The sequence below is a fragment of the Tyto alba genome, unplaced genomic scaffold (assembly GCF_018691265.1).
Source record: "Tyto alba isolate M040663 unplaced genomic scaffold, T.alba_DEE_v4.0 Super-Scaffold_30, whole genome shotgun sequence".
Classification (NCBI taxonomy): domain Eukaryota; kingdom Metazoa; phylum Chordata; class Aves; order Strigiformes; family Tytonidae; genus Tyto; species Tyto alba.
In genome coordinates, this window is record NW_024881305.1 from 4323633 (window position 1) to 4339379 (window position 15747).

At 60.7% G+C, this 15747-nt stretch overlaps 1 protein-coding gene across 8 annotated transcripts in view; it reads left to right on the forward strand.

Moving 5' to 3' along the window:
• The first annotated feature begins 2710 nt into the window (after positions 1 to 2710).
• Positions 2711 to 15747, forward strand: part of ATP2B4 (ATPase plasma membrane Ca2+ transporting 4) — a 52992-nt gene continuing 39955 nt past the window's right edge. For 4 of the 8 annotated variants that reach the window (XM_042800278.1, XM_042800280.1, XM_042800275.1 and 1 more), the window contains exon 1: positions 2711 to 2878. The gene's annotated coding sequence lies outside the window, so the exon portion shown is untranslated. Of the gene's footprint in view, positions 2879 to 3709; positions 3734 to 4298; positions 4398 to 8315; positions 8337 to 13414; positions 13515 to 15747 lie in introns of those variants that run through there. The other 4 variants (XM_042800277.1, XM_042800276.1, XM_033009480.2 and 1 more) reach the window with 4 other exon arrangements.

Below are 15747 nucleotides of genomic sequence, written 5' to 3' on the forward strand. Positions count from 1 at the left end.
GCGTCTCCCAACAGCAGGAGAGCGGGTGGCCCCGGGGCCTGAACGAGATGGAGCAGGAGGGGTGGCACCAGCAAGCACCAGGTCCTGGGAAGCAGGGGCACACAAAGGGTCTTCAGAGTAAATCAGCATCAGCCCTGGGCCTGCACAACCCCAAAATGCTCCATGAAGGAACTTTCCACTTGCTCTGCCCCACTTTGCTGCAGTGTGCGGGGACGCGTCGGTGCGAGCGGGGTCTGGCTGCTCGCTCAGAGGAGATGCTCCTGCTCCCACTCCAGCCTGGCTTTTGACTTTTCCTCCATGTGCTTTTCCTTAAATGTAAAATGGAAGGGGCTTTCAGGCTCAGTGTTTATGGTTGTTCTCTCTGTAATGGAAACACACCAGGCGGGAGCTGCTGAGTACCAGCTCTGTAATTGCAGGCTGCCACTGGATGGGAAGCACGGTTTTCAAACGGATTTTGGCTAGTTCCTTCAACTGCAAGTGCCCGAGCTGTAAAATCTGCCTTTCCCCATTTCAGCCGAAGCCCAAGGAGACTGCAAATTCTCAGCATTTCTGAGAGCGCGAATTGCCCTGTTAACAACAGGTTCCCCAAGGCAGGAAAGCTGATTTCCTTTCAGGAGTCCAAATCCAGATGGTCAGAGATTTCTTCCAAGCTCAGAAAACCTGTTTTAAAAGGCCATTATGTCTCAATAGCAGTTTTGCATCCCAGCCCACTGGAAGCACTGTCTGCCGTCTGCACCACCATCTATTTTCCAAGCTGTTCAGCAGTCACCTAGACCCGATGTGGTCAGCGCCGTCTGCTTTTGATTTTGGTGGAGGGGGAGCCAGGCACCAGCTAAAAGCTCCGTGTTTATTCCCACTTTCTGTAGTGGGCAAGCCATGGAGCCAAGAAATGGAAGATGTCTGAGCTTGCTTTTTGAGATACAAGATTTGTCATGAGAGTCTTTTACATTAAGAAGGAACAACCCTGTGTAACTCCCCAGGAAAATGCCAAGGACCCCACCACTGAAGATGAGCAAGGAATTACCAGCCCAGGCCCCTTTTGTCCCCTCTGCTGCAAAGCACAGGAGCGGGTTGATGCCTTCTGTGCCGTAAACTGCTGAAAGGAAGCAGAGACTTTATTATGTCCAACGCCAGCAGCTCTGAAGTCATTCAGTTGACTTCAAATAACTGCCCATGCACTGAAACTGCACCTTGACCAACTCACCCGAGTGGGCAGATCCACTCCCTGGGATCTGAACGTAAGAGATTTTATGGATAACGGCTCCGCAAGCCCAGGGAGGAATTCCCCCGGCAAAGGGCCCAAAACATTTGCTGGGGACTTCTCTTGGCATAACCCACCTCCTGCAGCACCACGTTGCCCTGGGACTGCTCAGGAATGCAAACTTATTGAAGGTGCAGGCCCTCAAGGAGAGGGGAGAAACGTTATGAGCATTAATTAGGGCTTGTGCGTGCACAGATGTTCCACTGGTTTAACTTGAACTGGGTTGCGTGCCCAAACGTGGGGATACAGGCAGGATTAATGCTGATTTAAGGTTGCCTACACCCAGTGTTGCTGCACTGGTGCCACGCTGCATTTCCAGTACAACCGCAGCCTTTCACACGCTTCAGGTGTGTTTCAGTGAAGATTTTTCTCCTGCTTGCTTCTAAAAAAACAGAGTGAGGGTCGGGTCGGGCTGGGCGAAGGAGCAGTTATTTATGCTCAGCCTTCTGCAGCTCACAGAGCTGCATGTACCCCTCCCAAGCGATGCTGTCACCCAAGGGGACAGTCACCCTCAGCGGATGTCGGAGGACTGTGCCCTGTGATTTGCAGGGCTGGGCACACCCCAATGGGCACACACCAGCTCCTGGTGATCCACCACAGCTGCCCATGAGGAACCCCCAAAACCACACTTGCCCCTGAGGAACCCCGCTTTTGCCACCGTTCACGGTGCTCCGGACATCTGCCTTCCTCGTGCCTGGAGTGGGGAGGGCTTTGTGTCACTTCTTGGGGTACCCATAGTGCCCTGGGAGGGGTCCCAGCTGCTTGGGGGGTGCATGCACCTCACTGCCATGGGGAGGTACCCACAGTGGCTGAGGGGTGTGTGCACAGGGGGTCCCCACGCTGCCTAGGGGGGCATCACCTCGCTGCCCGGGGGGTCCTCACACTGCCCAGGGGTGCATGCGTGGTGCTGCCTGGGGGGTCCCTATATTGCCTGGGGGTGCATATACCACCCTGCCTGGGGGGGTTCCCCGTGCTGCCTGTGGGTGCACACATGGTGCTGCTGGGGGGGGTTCCCCGTGCTGCCTGTGGGTGCCCGCACAGTGCAGCCAGGGAGGAGGAGACCCTCACGCTGCCTGGGGGTGCATGTACCCACCTGCCCGGGGTGGGGAGGGGGGGGTCCCCACACTGCCTGGGGGGTGCACACACACGGTGCTGCTGGAGGGGGTCCCCATGCTGCTTGGGGGGTGCACACACTGCCCGGCGGGGCGCATCCACGGGGAGGTGGTCGGGGCGGGGGTGAGGGTGTCCCCACACTGCCTGGGGGTGCACGCACCGCCCTGCGCTGGGGATCCCCGTACTGCCTGGGGGTGCACCCCCCGGTGCTGCCCGGGGAGGGGGGTACGAACCCCTCCCGTCCCCCTTAAGCAGCCGACGGGGCGGGCCGCCACCTTAAGAGAGCCCCTCCCCCGGCGGGCTGGGGCGAGCCCTCCTCGGCTCGGCTCGGCTCGGCACGGGTTGCCATGACAAGCATTTTCTCCCGTTAGCTCCGGGACCGCTCTTCCACCGCCGTCCTCCCCCCCCCCCCACCTCCCCCCCCCTCCTTTTACCCCCCCATCCCCATCCCATGGCCAGCCGCGGGGGCTCTGCCGCCAGCCGGGCGCCGTGGGGGCTGAGACGGTGAGTGCGGGGGGGGGGGGGGGGAGGGAAACGGGCGTGAGTGGGGGCTCTGTGTGTGTGGGTCCCGTGGGTGCTTCTCGGTGTTTGTTTTTTCGGTGCTGGGGGGGGAGGACGGGTGGGTGGAAGCACCGCGCTCCCACCGCCCCACCCGCGGCGGGGGGCTTGAGCGGGTGGGAGCGGTGCTTTCGCCCACTCCAGTTTCTCCCACTGTGCAGCGCTGTGTGTACTGGGGTGCTGCACCCAGGTGCAGCAGGTGGGATGGGGCGGGGGGGGGGGGGGGGCGCTTCTTGTCACGGTGTGTCCCCCCCTCCCACCCCACCCCGGGGTTGCCCAGTCGCGGAGCCAGAGGTGGGCGGGTTGGGGTGGGGGGATGCCCACGGTTTCTCCGCTTTTCTGCGTGGGGGTTTGCGAGGCGTGGAGCTCGCCTCCCCCCCCCCCCTCCTGCCGGCATCTGTGGTGGGTGGGAACCCGCTCCGATCGTATCCTGCAACTTGTTGCCTGCCCTTGAGGGGGGGGGGGGGGGTGTGTGTGGGCGTGGGGCTCCCGGTCGCGCGTGTTGTTGGAGGGCAGCGTGTTGTGACACTGCAGGGAGGATGAGGAAGGGAGGGGGGGGCTGGATGTGATCGCCGCGAGTGGGGCTCGGTCTGGCCGATGCCTCCATCCATCCCAGGCCACGCTGCAGCTTGGCACTGGTGCCGGAGGGAAGGGCAGAGGCAGCGCAGGCGGGGGGGGGGGGGGCGGGGGGGGGAAGCGCCTTGCGGCAGCCCAAGGACAGAGCGGGGAAGGTGCTGCGTGGGTGGTTTTCCCCATCCGTGGGACAGGAGGGGTGCTGCTCCCCGCCCGCAGCCGGCCGAGGTGCCTCTGGAGTGGGGGTAACGCGAGCAGGGTGTGCGTGGGGCGGGATGGAAGGTGGGATCGCCGAGCCCGGGGGTGTGGGTGGGTGTGGGGGGGTGTGTGTGTGTGTGGGGGGAAGGCTGCCTGGTGTTTGCCCACGTTCCCCTTCCTGCCTGCACCAATCCAGCTGATCAAATCCACAGCAGAAAACAGGAGGAGTAGGGGAGGGGACAAAAAAAAAAAAAAAAAAATTAAAAAAAATAAGAAACCCAGCCAGGCTCTGGCCCACATGGCCAGCAGGCAGGAGCCTCTTCCGCCTCCTGCCTTTGCCTTCAGCGCCCTGCCTGCATCCCAGCCCTGCCTGCACCCTGGCCCCGGAGCTTCCGAGCATCCGCGGGCAGGGGCCGGGGTCGTGCCCCTCGTGGGGTCCAGGCGAGCCCCCGGGGGTGGGGGGGTGTGGAGCTGGGTGGTCCCTCCCTGGTTTGCCGGAGGCAAGTCGAGATCCTGAGAGGGGAGGGAGTGGAGGAGGGACAATAGGTTATTGTGCTCTTATCTCTGGAGACCTGAGGTTGGGTGGGGGTTTGGATTGCAAAGCTCAAACCAGTGCAGCCTGTTTCTGCCCGTGGACGGGCAGCCGTGGACTGGCAGCTCGGTGGGGACCCAGGGACAGCGAGCCGGGGTGGAGGTGAGTGCTCAGAGCTACCCACGGGGTGTCCGGAGCTGTCCTGGGGCTGGGGGGGCACCATTCTGTACCCACCCCCCCGCCCCCCAAATGGGCACGATGCTTCTGCTGTTGCCTGGTTTGTGCCGGCTGCCTGCGCTCCGTCTGGCTCCAGACAGTGCCCTCAATCTTTCGCTTCCTTGAGCACTGAAACGCACCTAAATTATTTAATCATGAGCAAGAGAAGCTGACGCCCCCGCGCTCCTCCAGCCCCACCCCGCAACGGCGTGGGGTTCCCTTCCCGGCTCCACCCGTGTCCTCCGGGCTGCCCCCTCGGGTGACCCTCCCCGGGAAATCCCACCCGTCCCCTCGGGATGGCCTGGGCTCGGAGGGGGTGGGCTCAAGGGGGGGCTGCAAGGTGCCCTCTCGGGGAAGGGGGGGGGGGCTCTCCCAGCCTGCACGGAGGGAGCTGGAGTGGTCTTGGAGGCCTCCCAAAACCGACGCGCCCTTTGATACCTCAAAGCCTGTTTGGGGCGGTGGACTGGGATATGTGGGGTTTCTGCCTCCCGTCGAGGCGGGTGCTGTACTGGGACTGTGGGACTGTGGAGTGGGTGCCCACGCTGGGACGAGCGGAGCTGGGAAGCTCCCAGTGCAGCGGGGCAGGGCTTCCCCCTACCTCCATCTACCCAAGCCCTCGGGGTGCAGGCTCCATCCCTGTCCCACCCTCGCCGGCAGCGGACCCGTGGGTGCTGCCCTGGGAGCAGCCTCGTGCAAGGGGACACACGGGGACCTCTGCAAAGCCCTGGCTCTTTCTCTGCGGGACAGGAGCTGGCTGGTGCTGGGGAGGTGGTGCAAGCGCTGCAGGTAGAGGCTTGAGAGGGTGAAGGGTGTTGCTAGGTGGTGGGGTGGTTTTTTGGGTTTGTTGTTTTTATTTTTTTTTTTTTTTTTTTTTCGGTTGTGATGGTGATGGAGGGAATTCCCGGTGCATGTGGAGGATCTCTTGCCGTTAATGTCAGCGAGTCCTTGTGCCCCAGGAGCCAGACCTGCTGTGCTGGAGCCCCCGGGGCAGAGGATGGGGCAGGGAGGGTTGAGCCGTAGGGTGGCACAGGTCCTTGGGCAGGGTGAGTAAGAGCAGGGAGGGACTGCTGCTCCTCTCCGCTATTGTTTTGCAGTAGAAAACGCCGGGGTGGAGCTGTGCCTGGAGTTCCCCCTCTTCCCCAAGGCCTTCCCTGGCTGCCTTGCACTGGGAGACGAGCCTGCTCCTTCCCTGCCTGCACCTCACGGGGGCTGCGGGTTCCCTTCACACTCCCTGCTCCTTTCTTGGGTTGTTTTGTTTGTTTGTTTTATTTCTTTTTTTTATTTCTTTTGCTTTTTCTTATTTTTCTTCCCCCCACACCCTGCTAGGCCACGAGCGGAGCTTGCCTGCAGTGGTCGCACACGCCTGTAGCAGCAGCGCTGGAAGGAGCCCACGGGGATTTGGGGCACATGGGGAGCCCGGTGCTGAGCAGCAGCCTTGCAGCAGGGACTTGTCCCGATGCCTTTTTGCTGCTGCTCCCCGCAGCAGGGCCTGGGGAAAGGGCTGGCTGCTGCTCTGGCTTCCTCCTTGCCCAGGGCCCCTCCCCGCCGGGGAAGGCTGCGCTGCGCTTGGCAAATCACTGCTGCTCTCTGAGAGCTGGAGGAAAACCTGGGTTAAACCCCCGGGTGAGCCGTGGGGTGGGGACCCCGCTTTATTCTGGGTGCAGTTGGGTAAGAGATGCGCTCGCAGCGGCAGGGACCGGGCTGGTGGAGTGGGAGCCCCGGGGAGGGATGCAGCGATGCTCGGTGTGACCATGGCAATGGGATGAAGATCAGTGGATGGGGAGGTGGCCGCTGCGGCGTAAAGAGGTGCCGCCTCCTCGGTGTTCCCCAACTCCCGTGTCTTGCTGGGGACTTGGAGCGGCTCCAGGCAGGGTGAGGGATGCTGGCTGATGTCTGTTGGCTGCCTGGAGCCCTCCTGGTCTGGATGGATGGAGGTGGTGATGTCCTTCCTATCGTACAAGTGGGGAACCAGTGTGTGGAAGAGGAAGTAAATGGGTCTGGGTGAGCTGGGAGTTGGAACCTGCCCCTCTTGCCCTCGTGCTGTGCCTGGGAGGGAATAAGGACCCGTCCCGTGGTGCTGGCGATGGAGATGCTCCTGGGGGAAGCCGCTTTGCTGGGGAGAGGGTGGTGCACCCCTTCCCAGCCTCCCTCCTCTCACAGTTGGTGTATGCAGAGACCTTTTGCGATGAGCAGTGACCAGCCGGAGGAGAGGGACAGGCGGGTGACAGCCCCTTCTGCCCAGGGGTGTCCAGCCCAGAGCTCCCCACTGGGACAAGGACTGTGTTTCGGGGTACAGGTCCAGCCTTGGGGTCCCTCGGTGCAGCCGGCCATGGGAGCCACGCTTGCTGTCACCTCTTGCCAGTGCTTTCTGAGGCTGAACTAATGAAACATCTGACTTTGATGTTTTAATTAGTTGCTTTTGGCTTTAATGCAGAGGGATAATAGACTTTCCATGGACTTATAAAACCTGCCCCTCTATTTGTTCATTAGAAAAAGGAAAAAAAAAAAAAAAAAAAGGCAAGCTAACCCTGGATAGAGAAAGGAAGAAAGCAAATGCTTAAGACATGCAGAGCACATGACAACCCACTGGTGTGTCACCCACCTGGATGGTGACTCTTAAAGCACTAATTAAGCAACTTAGATCCTGGGAGAGCTCTCTGTGAGTAACAGATGAGTTCGGTGCTCTCCTGCATTTGTGAGCTTCTGGGAGGGATCTTGGATTTACCCGTGGGAAGCTGATGCTCTGCAACATGCCCCTGGGGGGGTCAGGAATCGGGGCCATGAGAGTCCTGGCCAGGAGCATCCCTCTGCCCGCACCACCTCGGCAGCAAAGCAAAGCTCTCGCGGGCAAGGACAGGCCGCTGCTGCCCTGGCAGATGGAGAGGGACGTGGGGACCCTGGCGTGGGCGTGAGGTGGGATGCCAAGTGCTCCTGGGCTGGCTCCCTGGGACGTCTGTGCTTCTGCACCGTGCCATCCAGTCCTAAACGCTGTACGGACCGGGAGGGGGGGGCCAGGCTGGGGAGGGGACACGGTGCAGCTGTGACACAGGCCCTGCATACGGTCCTCTGCCAAAATCCTGCGGCTGGCTCGCTTCGGAGCAAAGGAAGGGGCATGGGAAGGATCATCCCGGCTGGCAGGGCCAAGGGCTGGCTCAGGAGAGCTGCTGGTCTCTGCAAACCCTCCCCTCCCCAGCAGCACGAGGGGCTGCGGTGAGCCCGTGGGGACACACCGGTCCCCTAATGCAGGGAGTGGGCTGGTCCCCTGCACCCCCCCCCCCCCTCCCCGCCTCACTGTGGGCTCCCGAGCTGGGACATGGCAGGTCCCCAATGTGGGGGCTCCTCGCCAGGGTGGCAGAAGCCAAGCCTGAAGGTTTGGCCAGTTGTCCGTGTTTTATGCTGACGGAGAAACTTTTGCTTCTACGCTTCCATGGCAGGGATGAGTCGGCAGCTGGGCTGAGCCGAGGTGCTGACAGCCAAAGGAGCCAAGCACTGCTGCGGCCGCCGGGGTGCTGGGGACAAGTCTCCATCCGCCCCTTTTTTTATTTTTATGCAGCACCCTTGTATTTTCCCCCCTGTTAAAGCAGCCGGGGTCTGCGGGGAGCAGCGAGCTGCTGGTGTGCCTGGGCAGAGTGCAGCGCGTAGGAGTCCCTACCCGGAAGAGTTTGTCCGGCGGGGACTGGGAGGGAGGAATCCGATCCCTCCTTTTCCCAGGCTGGGATCCCAGCACGCTTCGCTTCCCGTGGCCCCGGCCGGCTCCCCAGCCCCCTGCGTGGGTCTGGTCTCCTGCTCCGTCCCGGCTGGTGGGGAGGGCTCTGCACCACCGACCCTGCGATTCCTCCACCGCCGCAGCTGCTGGCATCTCCTCTTTGTCTCAGGCACAGAAAGGTCAGCCCTGCCTAACTCGCCGCGGTCCGTTACGGAGCCGTAAATAAGCCGGATCCGTCTGCCACGGGGCCGCGGCAGCCGCTGGCTCCTGGGCTGATCCCAGCATCCTCCTCCTCCTCCCTGGGCAGAGGAAGGATTCGTGCTGGGGGAGGGATTGGGACAGTCGGTGATGCCAGCCGGGGCTGAATCCAGCGCTGCAGAACCTGGGAGGGGGTGGCTGGGTGGGCTGAGGCCTGAGGCGCTCGCTTCAGCAGTGGCAGCAATAAAAGCAGCGAGCCCCGTGCTAAGGGCAAGAGCCAGGAGGGCTGCTTGTGGGCTCCTGCCTTCCTCAGGCTAAAAATAAGCTGCTGGCCCTCACGGGGCTGCCTCTGCTCTGGGGGGGCCGGGGGTGAAGCTGGGCTGGAGGGGACCGCAGGGGACCACAGGGGAGCTCAGCCCTGCACCACAGTTGCAAGGCCTGTCTGGGACTTGGCTGTGACCTTTGCTCTTTGAGCATTGGATCCAGTGATCAGATTTTCAGGTCTGGGCTCAGATTTCGGACAGAAGGTGTCTGATTTTCAGCACGGTTTCCCAAGATGCTAATTAAGGACCCTGCTGCGGCAGCTAGAGCTTTACTGTCCCTTCTCCACCCTGTTGCTTGCCTGGGAGGTGCCAATCGCCCCGGCCAGCCCCATGACGTGCCCTCGGCTTTTCTTTTCTTGCCCTTTGTTCCTTCTTGGAAATGCTGATGCTTCGTCTCTCTCTGCTTTGGCCCTCCCAGTGGCTTAGTGCTGTGGCATCGCAGCGCTCCGGCTCTTCATCTCTCTTCCCACCTTCTCACCAGCTACTTAAAAGTAACCCCAGGTTGACTCGAGCACTTGGCTGCTGCAGGCGGATCTTCGGGCTGCATGGATGCTTCTTAACTAGGGATAGGAAAGCTGCTTTCTTGCTCATTGCATCTTGCAGGCTGTCGCTGCTGCAAGCAGCGAAGGGACACGAGGACGAGCAAGAAGGGACGGCTCGGTCCTCAAGCATTTTCCCATTTCATCCCCTTTCTGCAGGGGCTGAAGCCCTCACCACCTTGTTGGCTGTGCAGACTGAGCCGGGCTTTACCCTGGGGGGAAGAGGATAGTTCTAGGCACGATCTGGCTGTGAAATTCAGGGCAGGTTGTCTCCTTGCGGCTCCCAGCTCGGCGTGGCACCCGTACAGCCTGTCCGCTGGTCCCCTGTGCTGGGAGAGCCGCCTCGGCGCCGGCTGCACACAAAACCGTGCCATGACATATCGCTGCAGCTGGCAGCGCGTGGTGCTGAGCTTCCCTGGGCTTCCCAGCCCAGTGCCACCCGCTCCAGAGGTGTTTTCTGCCAGCACTGGGCTCTCTCGTGGGCACGTGGCCGTGCTGGGAGCAGGGATCCGGCATGGCCCCGGTGATGGAGACAGCCTGGGGGTAACCCAGGCTGGGAGGGAGCTCTTGTTCCAGCGTGAATCTGAGTTAAATATTATTCCTGCCACTGGAGCAGGGTGCAAGGAGGGGGATTGCAGGGAAATGAAGGCAGGCTGGATTTTTGGCTCTGCCAGAGGCTGTTTGGTGATGCCCAGGCTGGCGGTGGGGGAGCCCGAGCTGCCGGCGCGATGGGCTGCCAGGCTGTAGCAAGGCTTGAATTGTGTGTCACGAGGGTCACGTCGCTTGCGACGGCCCTGCTGCTCCAGAACAGGAGGAAAGCTGTAATAACAACCCGCCTCTACGCATTACTCAGTGCAGGGGCTTTATCCCGTGTGCAGGCAGAGCTGGCGGAGAGGCCTGACTGCGTTTGCCTGGGGAAGTGGGGGTGAATCAGCCGCAGGGAGCCGGGTCCAGAAATTGGGCTTGGCTGTGGAGGAGCTGAAAGAGCAGCTGATCTTTCCTGGGTGTCCTGGTGCAGACGTGGCTCTGAGTCACCGCATCCTACTTGGGAAAGTGTGGGGACCCAAAACTTTCATTGGAGCAGCTGTGCAGGGTGCTGGTGGCCCCGGGGATGGGTCCCTGAAGGGTGCTGCTGTGCCCACCCGTTCCCCCGTGGGAGCGGGGCTGTGCTCATCATGCAGGGACATGGTTGTGGAGCTGGGGGGGGGACCCTTCCCGTAGCCAGAAACCCTTACGTCCTGGCTCGAGCTGTGAAAGTGTGGAGCTCCACAGCCTGCATTTTCCAGTGTGACTAGTGCTGGCTATTTTTAGTTGTCCAAATTAAGCTCGCCTAAATGATGTCTTTTGAGGTTTATTTGAGGGAGGAGGCCTGAAGTGGTGTTATTTCCCATGTGACGAATTGCTCTTATAGCTGACCCCAAATGGACTGTCCAAAAACAAAGGGAAAGGACTAAACCAGCTGACTGTGTTTGGGCAGTGTTTCCTCCCCGGGGAGCTGCAGGGCACCTGCGGGTGTTTCCCAAATGAGCAGGAGATCTCCTGGGGGAAGGAGAGAGCAAGCAGCCGAGACCTGTTCACCTTCCCACGGGGGAAAAACCAGCTGTAAAACCTCATCCCGCTACCTGCTTCAGCATCCCCGGGGATACGCTGCGCCCCTGGGAGCCGGCCTTGCAAACGCCCGTCTGCTCTGCCGAGTATTAAATCCACGGGCTGCTCTTCCCAGGAGCAGCTTGAATTACTCGGCGTGTGCTGGGTGCCAAATGCAGCCGATCGCGGCTCCCGGAGGAGACGGCCGCTTTCCCTGCTGAGGGAGGAGGCTGGAGCCGTGGGTCGGGGTGCTGAGATGTTGCTCTGTAGGTGCCTGTTTTGGGGGAGGCTCAGCCAGGGGAGAGGGAGAGGAGGCTGCTCTGGTACCCAGTGGATGCTCGAGGGCTGGGTGCAGCCACGGGCCAGGCTCTGGTGAGCCAGAGTCCTTCCGCAACGTTCTCCAGCTCCGTATCCGCCGCTAAATTCTGTAGTGCTAACTCCTGACCCACTGCCTTTCATCTCTTTCCATTCATTGCTTCCCTTCTCGGGGCTGTTTTCCCCCTCTTTCCATCTCTTCTCCATCCGTCCCTGGCATCTGCGGACACGCACATCTTCCGTGCGCCCAGTCTCATCGCGCTGAGCACCAGCTCAGTCATCCTGCACCGCCTTTACCGGGGGCTCGGTGCAGGAATGGCCCTTCTTCCTCCTCTCCCTTCCCCGCAGCATCTGGGTGTTTCTCTTCAGGGCAGCAGCCAGGGGATCTTCTCACTCCTGCAGTCGAACGTGAAATGCATCAAATCGTTGCAAGACGTTGCAGATCGCGCTTCTGCAGCACGGGGGGGACTTGTGCAGCATGCAGGTGTCCTCTGCTCTCCGTGGGCAGATGCAGCCTGGAGCGAGGAGGCTGGAGGGGTTTCCTGCCCTGCCTGGCACTTCCATTCAGAGGACTGTCCTTTTTCCCTTTGGAAAGGACAATGAGGGATCCTCCCTTCCTCCTCCCGCTCCCCCGGACGCAGCTGCCTGTGCAGACCGACCTCTGTTTCTCAGCCCCTGAGACCTCGCCGTGTTCCATCCTTGCTCGAGGTGATCGGTTTGGGCAGAGCATCACCGAGAAGGGATCCAGAGAAGCAGGCAGAGAGAGGAGGAACTTACCCAAATCTCAGCCTCCTTACCCCAGGACCCTGGCTGGCTGGCTCCCCTCCAGGGACTGCATGGGAGCTGGGTGCTCCCCAAGTGGTGCTGGGGGACCCCAAATGGTGCTGGGGGATCCCGAACCAAGCAGGTTCCCCTGGCAGCGAGGCTTGCTTTTTACATTCCTGCCGTCCTTGTTAGGCAGAGAGCAAAACCACCTGTTCTGACCCTGCCTGGGGTCAGAGGATGGTGCAGAAGGCTGAGGGAGAGGATGATGAAGGATCCCGCTACCGCAGGCCCTGAAGCCAGAGCCTTGGGGGTGGGGGGGGGATTACAGCATGCTGAACGATCCTGGGGTAGGACGCCTGGGGCAGGAGGAGGAGGAAAGGGGGAATCTTGTCCTCACAAAACCCAGGGCACTTGATGGGTTTTGTTTTTTCCCGGCTGGGTGGCGAGCAGGCTCACGGCAGGCAGCGTGTCCACCTCCCATACCCCAGTACCGGCCGGCACTGGGCTCGGGTGTCACTGGGGAGCTGCCAGGAGCCGGGTCGAGATGCCGGCCGCTCGCTTTATTCCCCGTGGATCGTCTTGCTCTGCCTGCCTGCCTGCTGTGCTGCTTACTGCCAACGAAACGCCCCTAACACCCGGATTGCGGTTGTAATCTCTGCCCTATTGCTGCTAAAGCTGCTATTATCCCCAGATTAGCGCTGGTGCTTAGATACCCACCTGTATAAATGCCGGTGATAGGCAGGGACTGTATAAAGCCTCCCACAGCTCCAGGTCCAACCAGTACAAAGTGGCTGGTGTCCGGCAGTCACCTTGGGTGACCCCGGGGCCATGCAGGGCTGGTTTGTTCCTCTTGCTTTGAGGCTGGGCAGAGGCTGTAGGGCTTCGGGGCTGGCTCTGTGCTAGTGGGGGGCATTGCTCGCTGTGGTGGGGGTGCCAGGCTGTGTGAGCCCCCCTCTGTGGTCTTGTCCCTGTTGCCTCTTGTCATACCTCTGCTTGAAGAAGAGCTCAACGCAAGCTCAGGACTCTTGGCATCGTTGCAGGGGTATTTTTTGGAGGGGGGATGGCCTGCAGGCTGCCCTCCCCCAGCAGAGTGAGGTGTGATTTATGGGCATAAAGGATGCGTGGTGGTAAAATCTGGGGTGTGGGTCAGCGGCAGAGGAGCTGGAAGGCACCATCCCGCCTGGAAGGATGCAGGAGGTGAGAGCCTCGCCAGTGGCTTCACGCTGGCGCTTGAGGAAAGGGATATCCCAGTTTCTCTGGGTTACTGGTGCAGCTGGGAGCCTCTGGGGCGTTGCCCGAAGCGCAGGGGGAGGGAGCGTGTGGGGTTCCAGACGCTGCATAAACAGGATGGCAGGTCAGGACGGTGCTGGGCGCCCGGGGCACAAGGGTGTGTGTGTGCGCGGAGGTGGGGCCGGGGCAGCGCTGGGAATGGCGGTGCCCAGCACGCCGGGGCTCCGTCACTGGGTCGGGTCTGGTTTTGGGGTGCCGAGGGGAACGGTCCCCAACCCTCCTCGGGAGCGGAGCGCGCAGTGCCCGTGAGGATGTCGGCGAAGGCGCTGTCAGCACCGAGCGATGCAGCAAACCCCGCGGCCGGGCGGTAAGCCAGCCTCTCCGCGAGGGCTCAGCCTAGGTAGGGCCACTTTTAAATATATCGGCACTTAATTAAAAGTACGTTAACGGTTTTAAAATGCATTGACACCTAGTGTAGGCAGAGGACCTAACGAGACGCTGGGAATGTGTTAGCTGGCTGTGGATTACCTTGGGGCTGTGGCTGGCGCTTGTGGGAAGTGCAGCTCTAACAAAGAGGCTTTGAAGAGCAGATCCGGGTGCGTGTTTTTCCCCGTCCAGCTCGGCGTGCCTCCCCCTGCACCCCTCCTGCCCTGGCTGGGCTGGGGACACTAGGGAAGGGGGTGCCCCCGAAGCATCGGGGCGGTGGGATGCAGCCATGTGTGGATGGGAGAGCCAGGACTGGGGGTGTCGAAGTGGGGTGAGGACTGGGTGCAGCGTGGGTCACCCCTTGTGTGGGTGGGTGCCTGGGCTGGGTGTCCCTTCTCCTGCAGCCTCTCCCCCCTCCCCGGTTCCTGCACCGTGCCAGCGCGCTGCTCCCCCTCCCTGGCACTTCACATCCCCCCCAGCCCCCTTCCTGCATGTGCAGCTTTACTTTGATATTTATTTTTCAAGCAGATTCCTGCTATTTACTTAAATAACTGGTTCTCCAGCTTCAGGACACAACTGGTGGGGTGTGGTGGGGGACGGGGAGTGGGGACCCCGGGAGGCTCGTGGGGAGCTGGGGTTGTATGTGCATCCTCCCACGGCACTCTGCCTTATCCCAGCAACTGGCTCAGATTAGCTTTTCCTTCCCCTGCTCCTCCCCGTGCTCTCCTGGCCCATCTGGCTCTCTCTTCTTATTTATTGGTACATATTTTCCAGGCTCTGATTTGCCTCTTCTGCAAAGCTGCTGCTCTGCCCAGATTTGATCTCCTGATGATATCACGGGCTTTGCTCTGCAAGGGTCTAATTTGGTGCCCGGGATGCAAGCTTTCTTCCCTCGTATAAATATTGCCTTTCGGTCTTCGGCGTCTCTCCCGCTCTCCCTCCCTCCCTTTAATTAGACTTCTTACTGCATGGAACAGTTTGCAGTTATATATGGAAAACAGCCTACACTTTCCCAGGAGCGGGGCATGTCGGGAAGGGAAACGGGAGCAGCCGGCGCGCTCTCCCTGGGAGCGCGTGTGTTTTTCCTATCGCAGACACACTTTTGCTGGCTATATTTTTTAACCCTTTGGGGCAGGGAAGGGGCTCACAGCCGTGTCCCCCCCCTCCCCTTGTTGCTTACTCTTCCCCTTCACCTGGAAAATGCCCTCTCTGCTTGGACTTTTAAATGGAAAAATACGGATTTGCTGCCGGTGCGGTCCAGCGTGAAGGAAAGCTGCTAGCTGGGATTGGAGAAGTTACCTGGGGCCCAGCACACCGCCTGTCTGGGATGTGATCTGGAGTGGGACTTTGTGGGAGCACTTGGAGCAGAGACCGTCGGGAGCTGTGGGTGCTGGACCCCGGGGCACCCATCCTGTGACCCTTGTCCGCATGGTGAGGGCGGCAGGAGGAACGTTTCTGCCCCCAGGGCTGCTGCCAGCCTCGGGGTGAGGATCTGAGCATTGGGTTATCCCTCCTGCTGTCCCACAGCTGCTGTGGCGTGGCTGGACTTGCTGGGGTTCCCCTACAGCCCATCCCCGCTTTGGGGGACCCCCTGCTCGCTGGGCAGGCTGTGCAACCCAGCAAGCCACTGCTTTACCCCAGGGTGTCAAACAAGCTCTGCTTCCCCTGCCTCAGTTTCCCTTGCTGTGAATGAAAGGGGTATTTTTTTAATTATTGCTGCTATTTTGGTTTTTGCACGGGCCTTTTGCTTTATGGAGCAGGGCAGGAGGAAGCAGCTCATTGTGGTGCTCCGGCAGAGAAGGTTAGTGCTGCGCTCACCCAGATGCCTCCCTGGGTTTCAGGGTGCCTCGCAGCACCCCAAGACCCAAAGGCTCAACCTCTCCTCCTGGCTTTCAGAAGAAGCAGATGCTTCTCCCAGCCGCTGCTGGGAGGAAGTGACGGGACCTATTTTAAGCCCCGGGGGATCTTCGGGGTAGGAATCCCCTGTCCCTGTGTAATACTGCTAAAAATATCACAGCTGTACCCGTACGTCCTGGCTGATAGCGCTCTTGTTCTCTGGGTGTTGTTTTGCTTGTGAAACTCCCTTGAGCTCTGTAGGTCGGTTCTTGCCTGCTGGTTTTTACTTTATTTTAAGCTAAGCTGTTCCTCCGCTTCCTGAATAGGATATAGAAAGGTGGGAGTCAGGACTGCTGGGGTCTTCTCCCTGC